The 24,910-nt window shown below is 34.2% G+C and overlaps 1 protein-coding gene across 4 annotated transcripts in view; it reads left to right on the top strand.

Moving 5' to 3' along the window:
- Positions 1-24,910, top strand: part of MESR3 (misexpression suppressor of ras 3) — a 126,374-nt gene that overhangs the window by 32,765 nt on the left and 68,699 nt on the right. For all 4 annotated transcript variants that reach the window (XR_011395072.1, XM_070106283.1, XM_070106282.1 and 1 more), the window contains exon 3: positions 12,872-12,899. The gene's annotated coding sequence lies outside the window, so the exon portion shown is untranslated. The remainder of the gene's footprint in view (positions 1-12,871; positions 12,900-24,910) is intronic.

Raw genomic sequence — 24,910 nt, 5'->3', positions numbered from 1 at the left:
TTAAATTTATAGTGTTATATCAGCTAACAAGTAAGATATGTCTTAGCAAAATTAATTGAATGTATAATATTGAATATATTACTGCTTATTTCACAAAATATGTGTATGATATTTTAATAAAATTAAGTATATTTCTTAAAAATAATGTAGTTTAGTGTGCATATGAATGGAGTTGGTCTAGACCTTGGCCTAAATCTCATATCCCTAATATCATGAATGCTAAATTCTTACGCAAAATTTTTTGTTATTTAGTTTGGCCTACACCTGATGGTATTTTCCTGGGTTAGATGCTTGCACATTACAACCCGAACTTAGTCCTCCTTATTTGTCTTTATTAATTACTTACTTAATACTAATACTTACTTAATTTTGTTTTTACCGATTAAAAATTCTCAAAGAATATTTAAAAAAAAATTTCTTATCTAATGAAGAAATAAATAAAATGGAAGAATTAATTTTTCGATATAACTAACTATATGAGGTCTATATAACTCGCCCATGTTTTATATGCTTATATATTACTTTCATAATATTTGAAGTTTTGATAAACCCTTTTCAGTGAAATATAATTAACTGGCCAATTTTACCGCTAATATACCGTGACTCCTACATGCAGTTCGCTACATAGAACTTTTTGCCGCTATTATTCTGTCGATTAATACTTTGTTTACAAGCCATTTGAAGTTGACGTGTCAATTAATATGGAAAAAAATTGTGAATTTAAACGTGGTCGTACTAGGCTTGAAGATGATAGACGCGAAGGACGACCAAAAGCCGCAACAACACTAGAAATTATTAAGCAAGTTTTAAAAGTTAGTAAAGTTAGAAGGTGAAGTTACAACTATTAGCAGGTTACGGCATCAGCGTTTTGGGATGCAAAAGGAATTTTGTTGATTGATTATCTGCAAAACGGTTAAACAATCAACTCTGAATGTTATTGCAGGCTTTTGGATCAGCTGATTGAAAAAATTCGTGAGAAAAGACCTGGTTGGAAGCACAAAAAATCATTTTTCATATGATAATGCCTGTTCACAAAGGTGTTTTAACATGACAAAATTAAACGAATTAAAGTACGAATTGCTTGAGCATCCACCGTATTCACCAGATTTGGCTCCCAGCGACTACTATCTCTTCAGAAACCTGAAACAATTAATGCGTGGAAAGCGTTTTTTGTCGAATGAAGAAGTTATTACAGCCGTAGACCCCTTTGCAGAGCTTCCAGAAAGCCATTATAGGTCATAATAGGGATGGCATAAAATTATTGGAGGATTATTGGAATAAGTGTATTGAAGTTAAAGGAGATTATATTGAATAAAAAAGTATATTTCGTACCAAAAACAGTATTTTTTCCTTTCGAGTGCAGAGACTTTTCAACCAACCCGTATGTGTGAACATGTGTATATACGATTACCAGGTCAGTAGTTTCAGCTAGTTTAAGGAGCCCACAGCCCAAAACATTTTCATCGGAATGATTTACAGTTCCGATTATTTTCCTCTGAGCATGACGAATTATCAGATAACGGTTCTCTACGAACTTTCTGCATTTTTCTGTAAATTCTTCTAAAAAAAAGAAATGAAACTGTCTCAAACCTCTATTTCTATCATTCTGTATTTTTCAATAAGTATCGGAGAGGTTGTGAAAGCCGGAGGAGAAAATTTTTAAATAACGTAAAAAGCGTTCTATGAAGTTAGTACACGAAAAGTCTGGAGTTAATTGAAATCTTAATCTGAAAAATCCTAATCAAAGCGTTTCTGAAAAGTCAGAGTTTATTCTACATAATTTCCGATTAAGAACGACGCGTGTACAAGCTTGTACTGTGTCGCTGAAGTGGTAAGACTTCTACTTTCTGTGTGCTTCCTCATCTAAAGGAGGGAGACTTTACTTGCCTATATTCCACTCTCTAACACAATTTTGGTGCTCAAATAGTCTAATGTGATTTATACCTTCGTTAATATTTTGCAGAAAGGTACTTCGACAATATATAAAACAAAAACAAGTGCAAAGTGAAAGTGCCAACATTTATATGTCATTAAATAAGGCATTCAGAAGATGAATTGTTTGCACTTACTCAAACAATTTTACGTCAATTAGTGGCAATTCATGAAGTGATACGAACGAAGTCAAAAATAGAACACAAAAAAGTGTAGAAAACACTAAAATGATGAAAAGAAATTGACAAAATAAGAAAATAGAAAAAACCCTGAAACGAGTCTTTGCGTCAGAATGGTGACTAAGCCCAAACACACACAAGCAATTACCAGGAAATTGATCAGATACACCAAGAAATAGAAAAGGAAACAAAACTGTACCGAGAAACAATAGAAGACAAGCAGCAAATTTCGCTACAATGTCGACAAAGCCCACTAACGAAGGTACGAGCTATGGAGATTTCGCGTTATATTCATACATACTTACGGGTATACAGATCCAATGGTCAAACCAGTTTGGGTATGTGGCGGTGGAGGGCCTACGATAAGGCATCTACAGGTTGGGAAGGTTCGCCCGCATACACTCGCAATTAAAGTTCCAGCTTGATTGCTGGTCACCTAGAAGCCATACACAGCTATATACTCGAATATACAAAGTATATACAATAGGTATATATGTGCATTCATATTTTCAACTTGCTCGTGCACTTCGTTCGCTCCAGTCAATTTCATTTTGCGATTGTCTGACTTGCAAAAGCCAAAGGTCAAATATGTTGAGTCGGAGGTAAACACGTGATGATTTTTTACGTTTTACGTTTCTCCTAGTTTAAGGCGGTTAAGGCGGCGCACCTAAGCTTTTAAACAATAAAAAATTGCAACAAGCGTTTAGATATTTATACTCTAGCAACATGTTGCTACAAAGTATAATAGTTTTGTTCGACGAATATGCAGTTATATAAGTATAAATGATCAGGATGACGAGACCAGTTGAATTCCAAGAATAATGGCTTTTGGGTAATTCATCTCGCGTCAAAAATTATATATGTAAATATTTTTGAACTCCGGTTGATTTTATGTCGTACAATATATATCGGTCAATATGTAAGATAGGAGTATTAAGTGAAGGTATAAAAATGGATATACTATAGATTAGTGTCGAAAATGTGTGAAATTGGTTCGTGCATTACCTTAGTTCCGATATACTACATATTTGTATAATGATTTTCGTTGGTACAGCAGACTTTAAGCCAATTATGCGGGTGTGTGTGAGAATTACCTTAAAAAAATTGCGTGAGAACATATTCTCGTGTATACTTGAGTAATGTGAAAAGTTTATGCAATCAGTTTAGATATTCTTCTAGCCCCAATATACAGAATATATATTTCCATCTATCTTGAGTTTTCATCTGATTTTAAAGCGGTCAAAATGTGTGATAATTTAATGAAATTAAGTGGAAAATTTCTCTTAATGTGGTTTAGCGCTGAATATAAATGAAATCGGTATAAACCTTGATCTAAACCTCATATAACTAATATAGTGACTTTTATTCTCTGATTGATGTTTACTCATCTACAAAATATATACCATACTATACAATAGGTATTTCTAAAGGGGTCATGGCCGACTTTTGGTCCTTGAAAATAGCGAGAGTATAACATGTTAGATTACATCCGAACTTAACTCTTCCTTACCTACATATTTTTAGTTTGTTTTTTCTTATCATTATTTTCGCTACACGCTCTATGGCGTAAAAAATCGCCAAATCACTACAACGAAAATAAAATAGTTTCCCGCGAGAATAATAGTCGAAAACGTTTAAGTAGTGTGGAATTTGAATTGGCGGCTTCACATGGAGTGTAATTTGAGTACGAGCAGTTTTTTGTGTCTGTTGAGTGTGTTTTTGAGACTCACTTATTTTCGCAAAGGCCTCAATGTGGCTTTTTATTTTCTGTTTTGTCGTTTCGTAGTTTCTGTGGTCATTATAATATAAACTTTAAAGAAAACAATTTTGTGGTTTCATCCGAATTCCAATAATTATTTTTTTACTCTTGCAACATTTTGCTACAGAGTATAATAGTTTTGTTCACCTACTACAACCGTTGGTTGTAACACCTAAAACAAAACGAGATAGATACAAGAATGCTTCTCTCCTTTACTTCTCTAGTCTGACAGATACATGCTTGGGTCACTCAAACACTATGTTTTTGTTTACTATAATAAAGTAACTTATGGTAATTTGTAAGATTAATCTTGATTAATTACATTTATACAACCTTTTGTTAGTCTCTATGTTTTGGACAATCCACTCTTAAAGTCTTGGCGTGTTGAAATGAGTTTGTGATACGTTTTCTGTCAGCCTCTTTAACATAATGTTGGGTTTTTTTTATTCTTTTTTGTGTTTTTGCTATTTTCAATTTTGTTTTGAGCTTTTTTGTAAGCGATCGCTTAAACCTTGAATTACTGAAGATTTTATTTATTTAAAAAATTAAAAAATTATAATTACAAATATGTATATATGTATATGTACGCATATAGATAATTTTTTTCGTGGAGGTGTTCGATTTTTAATTTGAAATGAGTTTTGCAATATGATGGTGGGAAATTTTGATGAAAAAAAGGTGCAAGTTGACTTTGTGAAATTTATAATTGTTTTGCGCCAAATATCAGTCTTTTAAAACCAGTAAATATGTAAGTTAGCGACCAGAGAAATGGCCAAATAAACTGATCGATCAAAATCAAGTTTTTGTATGGAAAACTTTTTTATTTGACAAGATATCTCCACAAAATTTGGTACGAATTATTGTCCAAGCAACGATACAATTTTTAAACAAATTGTTCTGATCGAAGTATTATAGCATATAGCTGTCATACAAATTGATCGATCAAAATCAAGAAAAAGATCGTTTTATACCGTTTTATGCTAACGCACCTGTGCAGGGTACTATAGCTTCGGTGGAACCGAAGTTAATGTGTGGTTTTGTTTTTCATGGTATGTTTGCCCACATATTATTTGTAGCTATTACAATATTCACATATAGTTTAATTTCAAGCATCGCACCCAAGACTTCTGGAAGAATCTTTCATCCTCAACATTAACCACATATGCAACATCGTTTATCCATCCATTTCCAATTGCTGTGAATCATTTTAGATGGATGCTTCCATAAGTTACAAGCATAAGTAAGAAGCAGCGTATACTCCACCACATGTCTTCATTCGATTTTATACAGTCTTCGTCATTTCATTTCACGTCTTTCAAGTAAAGTGAGCATATTGCTCGTTGTGCTTCATTTGCACATTTGCTGTTCTGCTTTCTGGGGCAAGTGAACTTTATTAGAAACATATCCGCGTTCTCACATTCGTTTGTTGTGGAGCACCTACCCACTCTGTTACACACTCACAACTCATCTTGATACTTCTAGCCGCCATTTGGAAGTTACTTAGCAGCAATGCATTTCCTACTTCGGCAAATTTCGTTAACAACTCGTCAGTAACTGCAAAAGCAGCAGCATTGACGCCATCGCCAGCATCATAACCCCTCGTTACAATTGCATCCATTTGGACTTTGTAGTGTGTAAATTACCTCATCAGTGTGCTACTTCTGTCGAAGCAAGCATATAAAACACATTCGTACATTATTTATTATATGCAGATCTTAACATAGTTGCAGAAATAAAAAAAAAAAAAAAACGAAAAAATTTAACTTGGCTTCACCAAAGCCATAATTCCTTTCAAAAAAAAAAAATTTTCATACAATAACTTGATTTCAATCGGTCAGTTTGTATGGCAGCTATATACTCTAGTGATCCAATTTTAACAATTTGGTCGGAATTTGTAGACTTGCTTTAGAAAATAATCCATGTCAAATTTCGATATTTCGTAAAATAAAAAAGTTTTTCATACAAGAACTTGACCTTGCTCGCTTTGTTTGTATAACAGCTAATGCTATAGTGGTCTGATATCGGCGATCAGATCGATATCTTAAAAACTGAAGGACTAGTTTTCGTATATATGGACAGACAAACGGACAGATAGACGGACATGTTCAAATCCGTTCAGCTCGTCTCACTGATCATTTATGTTTATATTTTTTAGGGTCTTCGTCGTTTCCTTCTGGATGTTACAAACTTCGTAACAAAATTTATATGCTTTATTCGGGGTATGAAAATTATATAAATGAAGATGTTGTGTGTTCAAAGTCAATTCGTAATCATCTTGCGGGTGAGGCTGCAATTTGCGAAGTAAATTAAAGTTAACGGGGAAACTTTAAAAGGTTGCAATGCCATTCAAGAAATTTTGATATTTTCACTGTTACTTTTTTAACCCTCCGACCCTCATATTTTAAGTAGTCCGCGTTTACAAGTAGCTAATTTAAAGTTTTTGACCTAACAATTTGTCCTAACTTTGATCTCGACGTACAATCGATTCAGATGCTTATTGATTATTTTACCATGCTAAAGGTAGTCGATGAAAATATTTTTGTCAGGTCAAGGTAGTACCCTTAGGATTAGAATCACTGAATGTCATTTATATTCAATATCGGTATCATCACACGAATTACTGGTAAAAAATTCTACTGCAAGCTCAACCCTCTGCTAAAACTGGATCCTAATATGTGTTGGTAAAGTACAATACAAAGGCTCTCTTCATATATTACTTAGCCTTATAGAGCCCAACAACATACGTTTGCCCAACTTCACCGAAATAGCCTGTTTCTTCGATGAACTCATAGGTCTTGCGTACCGGCAACCATTAAGTTCGGAAAAATTGGGAGTTTCCCAAAGCCATAATCACTACTACATAAATACGTACTTATAGCATCTAAACCTACAACTCGCCAAAACAAAACAAAGAAAATAAAGAACTAGCAAATTTTTCTTTTCAAAGCGGCACGCACTGGCATTCGCAATCAATGGAGCGATCCCGGCACACACAAATCCATCCCTTACATAATAATATGTGCAACATACAAGCCACACTCGTCTTCAGTTGTGAGATTGCATCTCGTCTGAACCATCTTCGTTGATTTCACAAAGTGTATGCACTTGAAATTGCGGATTGAAGAAGAATGCAATGAAAGAAGTATTAATTTTGTCCCAGAATTTTACACTTCCTGATTGAAGTTCTTATGGCTATATGCTTATGCAGTAGTGCAAAGGGGGCACGTACATATCTACATACATATATGTATACGCACATATTCAGGCGTAGGGGAAATGTTGCCTCGTTCGGCAAGTTCGATGAAGCTGGTTTCCCATTGGCAGATGAAAAATGTATGTTCATATGTATGCACTCCAGATTCCAGTGTTGAAGTTGGCATCCTCAGAAATGAAGTTTGTACGTCTAACTATGTTGCCATATTCTCAAAAAAAACATGGGATGTGAGTAAATAGTATGTAGATTAAATTAAAGACGATGAGCTACAGAAAGTGTTAACAGTCAGTATTAGGGTGATATATAAAATGTACAATAACTTAAAATGTAGTATATTACATTATTTCTATAATTTGTTATACATGTATGATAAAAAACTTACGTAAAGAAAAATGCTGCGATTCTTAAACAAAGCTTTAATAAAATTCAACAAAAAATGAACCTGAACGAAGTTTTTAACACCCAGAATCTCTATCTATATAAATCTGAAATATTGCACACGTCATTTTTCATCCAAAAAGCTGCTCATTTGTCGGAATCCGATATCGGATCACTATAGCATGTAGCTGTCGTTCAAAATAATCGGTCAATATCAATTCCTTGTATTGAAAACTTTTTTATTTGACGAGATATATTCACGAAATTTGAGATGGATTTTTGTCTAAGATAACGGTACAATCTTTGCAAAAATTGTTTAGTTCGAACTTCCATAGCATATATTTTTCAACTAAGGAAACTTTTATTGCGTCCGTGCAACAGAAAAAAATCTTTTTCTTGTTTTATTTAATTTTATTAATTTGCTTTCCTACACATATTTTAGCCCACCTTAATCTGCGTACATATGTGTTGGTTATCAATTTAAGCCAATACAGTTGTATTGGCCTTTTACGGTCACGAATTTAATTTGGTTTTGCGGTGATAAAGAACTTTACAAAAGAGTGAATAAGAAAAGAGCGATGGTCAAGAAAGTGACGACACCAACTAATGACCGACCGCAGCAATCGCAGTCACGCCTGAAAGATTATGTAAGAATTTCATGGAAATATTCTTACCTAAACTGTTAAGCAAACACAGTTGCTTTCTTTTGACGGAGAAGATGAAAATGTCGCCGCACATAAAACAAGTTACTTAACAAACAAAGGAATGAAGAAATGGCTTGCCGAAACTACATAACGGTGTTAGACATAAATTTTGAACTACCAAATACAGATTAATGCGGAGATGTGGATATGCTTAGAAGTGACAATCTAGTAGTGTAGAAAGGCCGGCAACGTAATGCCTGAGAACAATAAATTCCTTTGAAATAAAAGAAGAATGTGGGCAAATTAAATAGATGTAGCTCTTCTCAAGTCGTCGTATTTTTTCACAACATTTGTACGGTGAAGACAATTGCGTTTTATTTGAGCGAATTTTAGTTATATACTATATGGAAGTGTAAGACACTGGAAAGAATTCTAGTCTGGTGGAAAAGTGTGTTGACAAAGTAATAAGATGTAAACGAAGACGCCGAAAACTTAACAATATACTTGTATTACCAGAAGACTCTTGATGCCTTCTAATGAGTATCTATAGTGAGGTCTAATTGCTTCTAGTTAGTTCAGAAGCATAGGGCACTTTCCAAGCCCACCAGAAACAATATCTATTATTTAGTTGGAGCGGAATCATCACTTACTAACCTGGAGATATGGGGACAGTCCTGTTATAGGCCGAAGACGTGCTACATTTAAGCGATCAGACTTTAGACGTGACTGAATTTCGATAATCACTAAGCGTAATTCACAGAGAAGCAATTAACTGGTTTCTCAACTCCTTTCCGGTGAAATTAAACGAACACTTAATACAAACCCTTTACAGGTTAGGTTAGGTTAGTCTCGTAGGCTCGAGAGCCACACATAGGCCAGTCTTGGTCCATAGCGTTGCCAGATGGAGTGCCGTTACGTAGTTCATGAGACGTCAGGGTGCCAGCGCTTAACGAGAATTTTAATAAGTTCTGCGGCCTCACTATCGATATCTTTTCCAAAATTTCTTCTCATGGGTCTCCAAATGTTTGAAGCGTTGCCTTGCTGGTGCGAGACAAGGGCACAAGAGTTGCTCCATTGTTTTCTTGAAGCCTTGCTCTTGACATTTCCTGCAGTTATCTCGATTTGTCAGCCCCATTCTGCAGGCATGTGCCACCACCAGACTGTGACCAGTGAGTATTCCAATCCTGCAGTTCCTTCTGTCACGAGTGAGCCCAAGCTTTGTGTATTTTTGATCTATGACTTTGTAGTTTTGCATCCTGATAGATCATTCCATCGAGTTTTTACCTTTCTTGCCACACTTTTGTCTAGATCGTCGTAAAGACAATGCTACTTATACAGACTAGATTCTAAATATGTGCTGAATGCAAATACACTAATTACCTCGTTGCATGCCCACTAAAATCAACTCATCCAATATCCATTTCCTTATGGTTGGACCCCGCGGACATATGTTTCCAGTCTAGACTAGGCTATATTTGAAGCTTTCATGTAACCCATTATAATATTCTTAATGCTCATCATCTGCCAGATTACTTTGAATTGAAAAATTTGTAAGGATAAGTACGAATTATTTTTTTTGAACTCTTACGCTACTCATGAATCATCCATAATTCCTAGCTGACAGCACGAACTTGCATAAACGAGGCTGCATGGCAAGGCGATTGAAATGCAAAATAGTATTATATTTTATTGGTTCATTTGAAGACTGAAGACCACACACATTCACTGGCGTTGGTTTAATATACTCGTATACACTGCTTATGGCTAATACTTAAATTACGATGTATGCAAAAGAGTTAAAAAAATAGAAAAATAAACACATAATGCGGGGAACAATGAGCGCTCATTCATTACATCAGCTTCGCTCATTGAAAAATTAGTGCTTTTTCTGCGCTTCCAATGGATTTTGCCTCTTTTTGCGATTTCTTTCGAATGCAATTGGAAATTTAATATTTTTGGACGAAAAAGATGCTGGACAGTAACAACAATGAGCAGTTTAGCGTTGACTACGATGCGTCCGTTGGGCACGTAGCGTTTCAGCGGACGTTTGAAAATTTTAGTGAGATTGATTTCAGTTGAATATTGAAAGTATAGTGGGCATTTCGATAGTAATCTATGAAAAAATATCTGAAAATAATACTAATAATACTTAAATAACCAAACAATATTCCTAAATACACACTTCAATATATATATTTAAAATGCTTTCAATTTACTATAAACAACTGTATATCACAAGCATTAATTTTGTACTCAACTAATGCGAGTCACCTAGCCTAGTATAAATCCGAACCTTGAACTTGACTTGACAGTCGCTTTCAAACCACTTTTCATCGCAACCCGTTGCGCGGCATACAAATTTATTATGGTAATTTACGGTTACTGCGACGGGTTCGGGTGCCTTGTAAGCACCTAGCGCCGGACCGCCACTGGTGTGTACATTATTTTTTATGGCGATAATCTCTTAGAATTTAATTTCACAGAACATTGAAGCACATTGTCATAAATAAGCGACTTCCTGTCGAAGCTATCGAGTGTCTAGCGAAAATGCAGCCCGTGGCGAAAAGCTTGGCAGCTGGCGGCTGAGTGGGTAGTGGCGCGAGTCAATTCTAGCCGATTGAAGTGTGCGACAAGGGAGACTGGGAAACTCTGCTTAAACTCAAATCATTTATAAATATGTTGTAGGTATGTTAATATATTTGTATCTATGAGAATATCTTGAATTTGCGAATTTTCGCTTCAGCTAACTTGAAAGACAGTGCTGTTGATTTCTTTGGGAACCCATATGAATACCATATTTGGCTTATTTTTCTTCACATTTGCTCGAAATTTTATTTCTCCCACTTTATTGTGGTTGAGGGCAACAAACCTAATTTAATGACCGTATGGGTTGGCTTTAATTAAAATCATAGAAAAGGCGAACAATAAATAAAGCTGCGTGGAAGACGAAAATAAAATGGTGGCGTAACTCTTAGTAGAATGAGTTCACCAAAGTAATACAAACCGAAAAAAAAATACTCTGGAATGACGTGCCGGCGATTATATTCCCGGCAGTTAAAAGAATATAATAGTCCTGCGGTTCCAGAATGCTATTCAAAATAAACAGCTAAATATGTAAAAATATATGTGAAATTGTATGTTTGAATGCATTCAACCCCTCCACAGAAAAATTCCACTCTACTTTTCGAAATGAATAAAAACGAAAGGTCAAGCGAAATTAGGGTTCGCAAAAATAAAAAAGTTATAAAAAAAATAATAATAAATAAATAATAATAAAATTAAAAAGAAATTATTATTACTCAAACTTTGAGCTGTCATATATTAAATTACGGAATTATGTGATTAATTAGGCCTTGATTCTTCGAAACTCAAATCGATTGAATAATCAAGGTTTCAAATAACAAAAAAAAATAAAACACATAATATTGAATATTCGACCTATTAATTACCACTTGATCACATATTATAAACTGTCTTTACCTTGAATATTATTTAATAATTTCAGATAGATCCATATACTCGTACATATTAACCGTCAAACTAGTTCTGAATTAAAAATGTATCTTGGTAGTTGCACTGTTCCTACAGGGTTATGTCCCATTTAATGGTAATGCCAAGTGAAAGGATAACTAGAATATAATAAAGAAATGTTGTACGCGCATAAATTAGGGGTTGAGCTCGTAAATTGCCACAAAAATGAGAGGCTAAATATATTTGTAGGTTTATGTAGGTAGAAATATAAATGCACATTTTGCCCACCAAAGCCGGTTAAACAAATTAAAAACGGTAATGTTTTATGGCTATTATGAATATAAAATATAGCTGTACCTATAACTTACTTTTTGGATCTTATAGGGATTTAGTACTGTTTTATAATTTTTTCCTAGAGTAAAATATATATTTGGGACAAACATATTGTTAAATTCATCTTTAAGAAATTCAGTTTTAGTGTGTCACTGTGAATTGGCTTTACAAACGCCAGAGGGTCAAATATGGTATTTAATTCACACCAAGTGTTGTCGATTGGACTCCACACCGCGTTAACTGCAGGCGACTTTAGAAGAGAAGTAGAGAGTCAAATAGAATTAAAGATTACAAAGTATTTTGTACATCCAGTCCTATGGATTTCATTATTGTCCTGTTAAATTGTCTAAAACTCACCTCTACATAATTTTCTGAGTTCTTATTATTTGAAGCCCCTTCATTGGAGCTAAAAGCAGCACAAGTCATTGTTAACTAAGAAAGCTTCAGGAGGGGTGCCTTTGGTTTGGGTTTCGAACATCTCTCAATTATGTATTATACCCTGAACATGGTACATATATTAAGTTTCTGGTAACACCCCGAAGGAAGGAAACGTCGGAGACCCCAAAAAATATATTAATATATATAATATATCATATATAAATATGATCGGCTGAGTCTATGTAGCTATATTCGCCTGTATGTATACTCGTACGTGTGAACTAATTCTCAGTTTTTGAGATATCGATCTGAAATTTTGCACACTTCTTTTCTCCCAACTGTTTATTTGTCGAAACCGCGGATCTCGGACCGTTTTGGCAAGAATTAGTGTCCAAAACAACGGAACTCTGTGAAGAGTGTTATAGCTTCGGTACAACCAAAGTTAACATTATTTTTTGGTTTTTTGTTTTGAAATAAAGATATATTGTTATTGTATGTTATATAAATTAGAACTATTATAAAACTGAAGTTCGTTGTAAAGTTATAGCTAATAAATTAGTTATCTTTTCTGTTTATTTTATAGATCGCTTCAGTATCTTCCCAGTAAAAATGTAAGTACCTCTTTTGATATCGTATATGTTTTCTACAATTATTTAAGCCGTATAAAATGTATAATAAATTTATGTTATGATATCTATCATATATGATCTATGTACTCACGTATTCGTATGATATATATATGTATATATAAGTATGTTATAAAATGATATAAGAAAGCACATCACTGAGAACCATTTATATTTGACCCATCATGTGGATATTTTCATTTTATTCCACAACGTCATAACCTCAAAAACCCACAATACATAAAACGCTACAACTGGTCGAGGACAAAACCAATTGGTTACAAAACCTTTAAATTTGTAACGAGCTCATTTAATAGCTGTATTTATGTGAATGGGAGTGTCGCGGTATGTAACCTCATGATTCTTTGGGCGTTGGGCAAATGTAGCGAAATGACCACCATTCAGTTAATGATTCAAATGTTCATTTTATGTTAAGATTTGAGTGCAGCTGCAATCTTAAGTGCTAAAGTCATAAAATCCTAGAGGAGTAGACTTACAGCTTTAGTCGATTTGGTTGTCCACTCGCTTTGGTTCTTTAATTTTAAAAAATTTGTATGACTATGCCGTGATTGCACACATCACACAGATGAGTAAATTACAATAAGCTTTTAGTAAAGCATGTGTTGCTTTACATTATATTTTATCCGTTGAAAATATAGAAGCTTTTTCCAAAAAAAGAACCAATGACAGAGTAAAGGTAAAGGTGTTTGACAGACGCTGGTTATATAGCTATGCAGCAGAAGGATAATTTGTCTCAGTTGTTCTGACAGTCGATTGGCCAAAACCCTCTTAAGCGAAAGCGAAATAGAAACTAGGCGGTTATTTCACGGATTTTGAGAATGCCAAAACGTTGGAGTATCGCAATATCGTTCACCGTGGCCAATGAATGAATTGAATGAAAATAATGATTTTATGAATTATGAGGTATTAAATATGAGGCGGCTCATGATTTTAGGCCATTTGAGACAGACTCGGCATCACTAAGGCATGGCATTAATCTCGAACTTGTTAATAAACTCGGACTAAATTGGCAATGCGAAGAAAGTAGATCTATGAGTAATTCAACACAATGTCTTCATTCCCCAGTAGAGAAGAGTAAATAACGAAATCTACATATTCGCGGATGGATCAACGGATGAAATAGGAACAGGAACTTCTTCTTCTTCGGTAATCTAGACACAGTAGCTACAAATTAAATAACGACAGTTCAGTCTTTCAGGCCGAAATTGTGGGTATAACAGAAGGTGCCAAGTGGGCTTATCTCTTAACCAGCAATTCCATAAACCTTCTAGTGGATAGCCAATCGGCAATTAAGGCTATCGAAAGCGCCAATAGTAAGTCTCACTGTGTTAGGTTATGCATGCAAGGAATATCTACACTCTCAGTAGGTAACTCGGTTAAAATCATCTGGATACTCGTTCATATAAGAATAGAAAGAAATGAAAACGCAGACGAGCTAGCACGCTCGGTGGCAGCTGGAAACACATTTCCCCTGAGCTGCCCCAGACCATTCAGCTCCTTTTATGGCTGTTTGAAGCAATAGACCCTAGCAGAATAACTTATGTATTGAAACACCAGCAACAGAGGGCATACTACAAAGTTACTTTGGGGTAGTGTTAATGACAAACAGACCAAAAAGCCCCTACTTCTAGGCAAAAGGGAACTTAGTAATATTGTGAGGGTCAACACATGACACCTACCACCTTCCACCTTCAGAAAATGGGAAAAGTGGATTCGGCGGAATGCAGAGCATGCGCGGAAGATGAAGAGACGCTCGAACATCATTTATGCGAATGGCCAGCCTTCATCCGGATAAGACGGGATAAACCCTACGGTTCCTAATGTTCCAATTTAAGAAACATCGGGCAGCTGGGGTGTAAAAAAATCAAGATTTTTACTAAAACTACTGAGGTGTTGGGTAAGAATTAATTTGATTGCCACCCGGGATCACATTGGGCCTAGTGATAACCTAAGTTCGGCTGTCTGAGGTCTGATGCTCTTGGGCCTTCCTTTTCAACCAATCAACCAACCATCATCTATGACTGAAGTATCGTTTATAGCCATAAATTGGCCTCCACTTACTTGTATGTTTATGGGCAACATGTCAAAAAATTTAAACATTGTATGAAATTCCTGATTAATCATTTTGTACATTTGTGGGTGAGTATTCAAAATTAATCAATTTTTTCGTTTAAGATTTTTTTATAAATTGCGGTCAAATTCATTTAAATATATATCCCATATACATGTGTATGTCCCATATACATATCTAGGGTTGTAAACATATGAAAGCGGTGATGCATGCAAACGAATTTCATTTCACTCAGACATGAGTTCAAGGCCAAGCTTTTCAAAGTTAATGACTCGCTTGCTAATAAACTCTAAGACATACATACATACATACATACAAATGTGTGTAATATTTACAAATGCAACAGCGCTTAAATGAATATTTGAATGTATGAACTCGTGAAAACTTTCCATTTTTGAGCATCAAATCAATTTGTAATTTTCAGTCCTTTGTTGTTAAAAAATATTGAAATGCTATAAGCTACTAATTAAATATGGCGAGCAAGCAAGTGCTTACAATATACTTATATACTTATGTATATGTATGTATATAATTATTTTGCCCACACTTTTTATAAATATTTATTGCATATTTTGAGGATAAAATTACTGCTGAAAATCACATAGCGGTGAGGGAGTTAAACTTTTACACCCGACCGAAACATTTTACTGAAATCTATAAGAATTTTCTAAATAACAAGCACAAGAAAAAACGTTAACTTTGGTTGGCACCGCAGCTATAATACCCGTCACAAATAAAAAAGTTTGCACAGAAGAATTTGATTTTAAACGGTCAGTATGTATGGCAGCTATATAGCGACGTTTATACCGTTGCCTTAGATAATAATCCATATCAATCTTCGTGAATACCTATATTTTGCCAAATACAAAAGTTTTTCATACAAGACCTTGATTTTGATAGTTCAGTTGGTATGGCAGCTATATGCTACAGTGGTCTGATATCGACGGTTCCGACAAATAAGTAGCTTGTTGAAAAGAAAATAACGCGTGCCTTCAATTTCAGATTGATATCTTAAAAACTGAGGGACTAGTTTGCGTATATACAGACGGACAGACAAACGGACGTGGGTAAATCGACTCAGCTCGCCACGCTTGTCAACTGTTCAGGGCATAACAACGAATATTCTGATATGATGATATTTACTTTATAAAATTGTGTGTTGGGCATATAAATGTTTCGTGCGAAGCTTTGTTAAGTTTGGTTAGGCGTACTTTTTCATTATCGTTTTGGTTTTATAATGACCTCTGTCTCTCTTTTTTGAAATTGAAATTAACATGTCGCATTAAACAATTTTTATCGCGGTTTTCGAATTCCGCAACTAAATGGTATATTATACATATATTATATTAGAAATATGAGGATGCCGGAGCTTTATATTTACATATAGGTACAATAGAAATCTTGGTAAATGACCGACTTTTTCTTAGAACTTTCCTCAAGACATTGCTATGCGTTTAAAAACTTTATACAAAACTTAAGATTAAAAATATTTTCCAAATTCGCACCCAATCAGTGCATTTTATTACTCAAATCAGTTTCTATTGAATTTATTGTTACCGCTTTTTCTTCTCCACACCGTCCACATTTAGTTGTATTGCAAGGAAATATTGGTGCGGATTGCGAAATGATTGAGACCGATCCTTAAGTCACATATAAGCCCACCCTGGGTTTAAATATGACTCGAATAAATATTATTTCGCGTGATCACCCTTTCTTTTTTAGATGCCACATATGTTAATAAGATCGCTAGAAAGTCTACTTGCGTGTGGTGCAAAAAAAAAAATACTGAAACATACGCGTCATTGACATTACATCCATATATTTTTATTGAATACGATACGCAATTTCAGGCGCATGTGAGCATACGAATAACTTGTTTAGCGGTTTTAATAGTTTCCAAAAAGAGGCATTGGTAAAAGCATTCTAAAAAAACAATATTTGGTAATATGGACCATTCGTTTAACCGCCCTGATTTAGTACCCCATCACTTCTATTTTTCCCTTACATGGGGTGTATGCGAATCGAAGAAATATCTGGTCTACATGTATTAGAGTATTTATGTATTAGTATTGTGTAAATGGATGAATGAATTCAAAAAGCCTTCTTCGATTCGTCACCTCTCTGCTCTCTTTTAACAAAATCATTTATTTGGAAGTAGCAGCAAAGTTATGCCACTCAATACAAGCGAGTGTTTGTACACTTCATTAAAATGAAAAAATTGCTTGCTATTATATCTCTATTTTGATTATACTAGTTTATACCTGTTGGTCGTTCGAATAATAAGTATCTGAAGTTTGGCAAACTAAAATTATTTGAAGTGTTTTTTGCTGTATCGGCGTATATGACTACTTGTCTATATACAATACGTTCAAAAAATAATGTTTTTTCTTTGCGTGATAAATTCGCGGAAAACTGTTTTTTATTTTATTGCAAATTAACACATGTTCAATTGCGATCACTGAATCGTACAATTCGGTTCGTTTTTTTCGATCTTCTTAATGTGTCACGTTGTGCCGTATTTGAAGTTAGATTAGTGCTCAGTATTTGAAGCAACTCCAAAGTATTTAAGTACGAGTTGTACATTTGTGAAGCGGTGGTCTGACCTTTACGAAAAAACTGGAAACATAGATGGCAAGCCAGGAAAAGGGAGGAATTACGTTGCATCTAAAAGTAAGGATAAAGCTATTATTCTCCTTTTTGAGAAGAAACCACTGCTTAGTCTAAGAAAATCGGAAAAAATTTTGTTCAAAAAGGAATTCGATATACATATGTATCTCTAAATACAATACGGCGCAGACTTCAGAGATCTGGCCTCAAAGGCAGCAGTACTGTAATCAAACCCTGGATTCTCTGCTCATGGATTTAGGGTTTTGAGGTGTTTCATAGAAGACCTGAATGCCGCTAGAGTGATAAAATTGTATAAACATGATTTACTGAAGTCGGCTAAAATGCCAGTGTGTGCATACAATTTAATTTATCATATATGTATACCTAAATTATGTTGAAGTTCGCCTTTCTATCTGTGCTAGTTTACAATAATACCGTTCAATAAAAATTCCATTATTACTTCTTAAATTTTAGTTATTTTCTCGCTTTTTGTGGGCAATTAAAAGTTGATTTGCATTATATAATGAGTACTATTGTTACTGACGGTAGCATGTTTGAGTGAAGAACTGTTGGAGCAGTCGGTGTCTGGTGACGAGAGTAATAAATTTCATTGTCAGCCGACTGTGTTTACTTATTATTGTATCTCTTAAATTGCTGGCGACAAATTGAAGCTTCAGAGCAAAATACGATGCATTGGTGCTGTCTCTACAGAGTGTTTATTTGATTATACATACACACAGATAGATCCGTTTATATGTATATAGTGTTATAAGTGGTAAGTGTATGTACATGCGCTATCAAAATAATATGATGAATTTGCAACACTTGTAGTCAAAATGCTTACAGCGAATTAAATATTCAACAAATTCGCCACAGATGTTCATTAACATATTGCAGCTCCAGGCAGTAAATGCTGACCAAAGCGACTTTGCCGAGAAATAAGCATAAAACAATAATGCGAGTACAAAAAACAAAACATTAAATAATATAACTAGTGTAAGTATAATTTAAAATCTTTAATTTGGAGAAAAATTTACGATGATGTGATACATGTCACTATATATGTAAAAAGTAATGATAGAATCAAAACATTCCAATTTTGGCCTTAGACAATTATCAAACAACTTTCCCAGCGACTGGCAGCCAATTAATTTTAAACTGACATTAACCCTGGCTCTCATGTTCAAGCACAATTTCCGGAAAATGTATAAATAAGCCGCACCTGTGCAAAATATAACAAAAAAAAAAAAACAATAAGAAATATAATAAATAACAACAAAAGCTCAAGAGCGTATTTGAGCACACAGAAATTGTTCATTCACGCTCGCACGTCATCGTTCTTAGATAATTCATACTAAAAAGGCAATGATGTCAGACTCAGGCGTCAGCAACTGCGTTCAGAGCCTGAGTCGCCTCCAGCTATCAATTCACACGATTCACTCAAAGATGCGCCGCTGCTCGAGTGCGCAAAAAATATTAAAAAAAGAATTACGCTACAAAAAACGGCTTGAACAAATTCGTAAATGTTGAAAGTTGTTATTGAATCGTGTTCAAATTCATTTGTATGTTCACAAATTGACACAAAACGAAAACAAATATGTACTTATGTACAAGTATGTATATGGAGAGAGAAAATTATATTTATTATACCCTGAACAGGGTATATTAAGTTTGTCATGCAGTCTGTAACAATCAGAAAGAAACGTCGGAGACTCTATAAGTTATACTCTCTAAGCCAATGTTACAAGAAAACATTGTTTATATCGAGTCACTATAACATATATTTGCCATCAGGATTGCGAATGATACATTAAGAAAATAATTGAATTTACATTTGCATTAAAATTTTTTATTTTGTAATCCCAAATACGGGATAAAAATATTTTTTTTTTATCCCGCATACCGGATTAAAAAATAAAAATTTTATTCTTAAGCATATAATCCAGAATTAAAAAAAAACTTGCTTGGAATTAACATTTCTTTGCGTTCATTCAAATCAAAAAGTAATCTTTTAAATTTTTAATCTCAAACATCTTGGATTAAAAAATAAAAATTTAAACTAAATTTTTTAATCCCAAAATTTTGAATTAAAAAATTCGAAACTGTCTACAAATATGTGGAATATTTTGTATTTGTGCAGGGTATTACAAGTATGTATTCGGTCCAAACGTTTTATCTTTTTTGTATTTTTATTTTGAACACAAGTATAATTCGTATAATAAACAATTACTAATGATGCATAATTCAAACTAATTGTTTTTGCTTTGTTCGTGTAGTGAGTTTTGCGCTTGTTTTTGTGGCGCTTCAGTCACATGAAGTCGTTTTAAGGCAGTAGTATAATACACACTTTCATAGAAAATTAAACGCTTTAAAACTAGGTTTCAATTTGCGGTGTATGTATGTATGTGACATATATTTTTATAATTTAAAAAATATAATTCTAATTAAATCGGACGGTCGTCATGATTAGCGGTTAGAGATGCTCACTAATTACTAATTCACATACAATTTTTGCTTCGCTTTGCTTCTGTCTTTTGCTTTGACAGATAATTTCGATGTATATATTAATACAGTTCTCCCTTCTCTGCTGCGAAATCGAATACTTTAGAACTACTATGGATCACTAGCACCACTAGTCAGCCTAATTTATTTTTTCATGCAACAATTTTACATTTTAACATGATATGAGATGTCAATTGCCAGATTTTATACAGAAATATTAGTTCCATAAAAAAAATGTAGTATTCAACGTTTTTTTTGGTGGATTTTATTCACTTTTAGATTGAGTCATTAGTATTATTTTTTACTGTGTTTTAATTGCGATGTGTTTTCTATTTCGATTGTTCATTTATTTAACCATTTCTTCATTTCATAATTCTCACTCACAGCTTGTTTAGCGCTAAAACGTGACAATGACTCTAAATTTAGAATACTGTGCAATATGTATTAGATCGTGCCCAACGTTAGACACGCTCAGGCATTTTAAAACATGAAAACTACTTTTTAGATGTATGTATGTATTTATTTTGACGCTGAATAATAAGCTTCTTATATAATTCGTTTTACGAGTTTGGGTAATCGAGTGGAATTTTAGTCGCTGAATTTAAACAAGTATATTTATTTCATAAAATTAAATCGAAATTCGCATATGAAATTATAAGTCTAGATAGCTACTAAGTAAAAGATAATTAGCTTGTTGTGAAAAGGATTAAGAAAAAAACCAAGAAAAACTTATTTCAGCAAGCTTACTTAGTACTACCATAGGTTCTGTTACAAGTTCGCGCCGTTATAAAAATTTAACCATAATACATTTTTTAATAAAGTCAATTTTGATTATTAATGCATATATTAGATAAGGGAGTTACAAAATTTGATTCGAAATAATTACCATTTGCTATTATACAAGCCCTCAAACGTTTCGGCCATTCAGCGCAACACGCACAGTTACGATTGGTATTGAACAAAAGATTTTCTGAGACTCTCTAAATATCTATGTGGTGTTCGACAGGCTATGTTCTTCAACTCTGATAACAAACTATAGTCCAATAGAACCAAATGTGGTCAATACGTCAAATTACATGCAGCTATGAAACCAGGAGTATTGTTTTTGAGCCACTGCTGGATGTGTGTGTATTGCCTAACGGCCTTACAACACCTTCTAAACGACCACTTGTACACTTTTGCCACAGTTTTAACCCCTTTTTCACAGAAATTACAGCAGCTGTATGGGAACCCTTGAAATAACAGTTTTTGCGCCATTGAAAGTTTTTGTGTAGATTTTGTCGATGTGTTTATTAAAAACTTCTTCTACAATGAAAATTGTTTCAGCATGCCACTGAAGAAGCCACTAGCCTCTGTTGAGCCTAATTTGGTTCCACATCACGTCACGTAATTTTTGTGATTGCATAAAAGGTTATACTTGTACAAATGTCTTTATCTTGACTTTTGTCTTTCAGTTTGTATGGCAAATATATGTTATTGTGCTCCAATCTTAACAACTTATTCGAATATTACACAGCCTTAGATAATAAGCCGTTCCCATTTTCGTGAATCTATCTCGTCAAATGAAAAAGTTTTCCATACAAGAACTTGATTTTGACCGATCAGTTTGTATGGCAGCTATATGAGGTAGTAGTCTAATGTCGTGACAAATATGCACTTCTTGGGGAGAAAAGGACGTGTGCAAAATTTCAGATCGATATCTCATCAAATGAGGGACTAGTTCGCGTATATACAGACATACGGTGGACATGGCTAAATCGACTCAGCTGATCATTTATATGTACATATTTATATTTTAAAGGAGGTGTTACTAACTTTGTGGTACACTTAATATACTCTATTCAGGGTATAAATACTATTTATTAATTAGCCCTGTAAACGCCAGATCGTCATATAACCAATTTTTAGCTTAATGCAATTAAAGTGTTGTGTCTGTATTGCTGAAATCTGTTTTCCAGTAGCTAAACGCCAGCTGTGAAAATATTTACAATTTATTGACAACTTTGTGTATATATGTACACATACCGATAAATATGTTTATAAATATATTGTTATATAAAAATGCTTTTACAACTTAGTGTATATATGTACACATACCGATAAATATGTTTATAAATATATTGTTATGGAGAAATGCTTTTACAGCCATTTTTATGTATAAGTATATAATTATACACGAAGAAATTGAATTCCGTTATGAGTTTTTGAAAACCCGTCAAGCTGTGGGTAAAAAAATGCAAGCAAAACACACCTTAAATTGTACATGGAAGCAATTTAAACTGGGTTAGTAAGCAAATTATTTAAACATAAATGGCTCTCGACCCGCCGAAATGAAGCTGAAACTGATGAAATGTTTTGCCGCCAGCTGCGTGAGATGCTTGTGTTGATAGATGCAACAAAAACAGGCTGCAACACTCAACACCAAATTGTAAACACTATCCATTGAATTGGCCTCAAACTGCAGGCCACTTAGTCATAACAACTTTAGCAGCGACTCAACAAGTTGGAAAAGTGAAAACACTTGAAAAACTTTTGTGGTGGTCGAACTACAAGCGAACTACCCATCCCAGACGACAGAGATGTGAGAGCTGTGAACTTGGAAAAACGCCGAATAAAAAGTGGAAGACGTAAGCCAAAAAGCCAGATACTGCAGCAAGAGTGAATGAGAGTGGGAGAGGAAATACAAATATGTGAGGCAAACGGAGGCGAAACCGCTGAATGCCTGCATTTAAGCGGGTCTAATTGAGATAGTACAGCAACAAGTTGACGCGACAAATTGGTGTGAAATTTTAATTTCTATTTCATCTTATTTTCACTTCTTTCGACGATTTTTTGCACAAAGAACGCGTGTTTAAATAAACTGCGGCGCTCCAAAATCTTTACAACACGCTTTTCTTTAGATATTAAGTATGTATACTCGTATATCGTTAATTTGTTTGTTAATGTTAGTATGAGGTTTTCTTTGATTGCGCTGAATATCATGACAGATGTTAGTAATGGTGTTGTGTTAAGAAGAAGTACACTAGTCGTTTCTCCGCGGAAGTGGAGAATGTGTCGGCTAAGCGCTTTCGTGACAGCCGCGTAATTGACGGCAATTGAATAAGTGAGTGATACATTCAAGAGCAGTCATTTAACATGCATTTTTTGATCTTGCCGCCAAAAGTGTACAACTGAACTTTGGACGGCATGTTCACACTCATAACCGAGTTATTTCTGACTATCGGTGATCAGATGTGAAAATTTGGGTGCTCTTTAAGCTATCAAGTCACTATTATAGGTGGATATAGTAACATACTGGATATATTTGAAAATGAAAATAATCAGGATTGACTAATTTGTTCCAGGATCATTTGTTTTTAAACAAACTAATAAAATGAAAACAGGCGCCACTCAAATATCAAAAAATGTGCTGTACTCCAACGATGAAGTTTCGAACTGGTCTTCCAATTCTAAATTCTGTAGAAGAAAAGCAAAATAAAATAAAATAAATAAAAGCTGATGTAATAGATTTTTATTGTAGTAAAGTTCAGGAAATTTACCTAAAGTGGGAACAAAATGTCTGTTCAGCTTGTAATGTTAACTCTACTGTTAACTTTATAAACGAGGTGTAAAAAGGATGTAAACAATTTAAGACTCAATAACTTAAAATTAATTTTTTGGCGGCGCTCTTGACAGATTAGGTCAAAAATAATCTCTAGTCTTACTATTACACATAAACTATCTTCGACTCGCCAAGCGTTACCCTCAGATGCTCAAATTAACGGTCAGCACTTGTGATGAAAAATTCTTTTCTTCGTGTTAAAAAATGTTACTATAAAAAATTACTATAATTGATTTTATGTCTTAAGTTTTGAATATACAAGAAACAAGTAAGGAAGGGCTAAGTTCGGATGTAACCGAACATTTTATACTCTCGCAAAGTCAAATGGTATACTCGTTTGAGATTTCTTTGTGGATTGACTGATATTTTCGGTACAAGGTCAACGATAGGCACTGGGGTCCACATATTTAGTACTTAGGGGCTTGAAAAGTTTTGGTTCGATTTAGACAATTTTTGGTCACAAGGTGGCATACTTTAAACGTATTATTCACGATTATACCCCGATATAATCATTGTTGCTTGATATGCATGGTGGAAAGTGAAAGAATTAGATGGAATTAAAAATGGTGTTATATGGGAAATAGGCGTGGTTGTAGTCCGATTTCACCCATTTTAGCACTATGACATAGAAATATAAAAAGAACGTTATACACCGAATTTGGTTGAAATCGGTTAAAAGTGGGTGGCGCCCACGGACTAATATCGAACGCGATTCCTATAAAGTCATCTCAAACCATCCCAGAGATAAAATTTAATGTCTCTGGCGTGTTTAGTGCTTGATTTATCGCGCTTTTAGTAGTTTTTAACAGTACTGTTATATGGAAAGTGGGCGGAGTTGCCACCCGATTTCCACTATTTTCACACTGTAGGTAGTGATTCTAAAAACATTTGCTTCCAATGAATTTTGTTAGGAGATATGCATATTAAACCTATTAGAGCGGGACTACGCCCACTTAAAAAAATTTTTTAACTGCAGATGCTCCTCTCTAATGTGATCCTGTGTACCAAATAACAGTCTTGTATCTTATTACGGAGCTTAGTTATGGCAATTTATTTGTTTTTGATTAATGGCGTTTTGTGGGCGTGGCAGTGATTCGATTACGCCCATCTGCAATCCAACCGTCTCACAGTACCAAGAAACATGTCTACCAAGTTTTATAAAGATATTTTTTAAATTTTTACTCAAGTTAGAGC

The sequence above is a fragment of the Bactrocera oleae genome, chromosome 3 (assembly GCF_042242935.1).
Source record: "Bactrocera oleae isolate idBacOlea1 chromosome 3, idBacOlea1, whole genome shotgun sequence".
NCBI lineage: Eukaryota > Metazoa > Arthropoda > Insecta > Diptera > Tephritidae > Bactrocera > Bactrocera oleae.
This window is presented reverse-complemented; position numbering and strand designations above follow the sequence as displayed.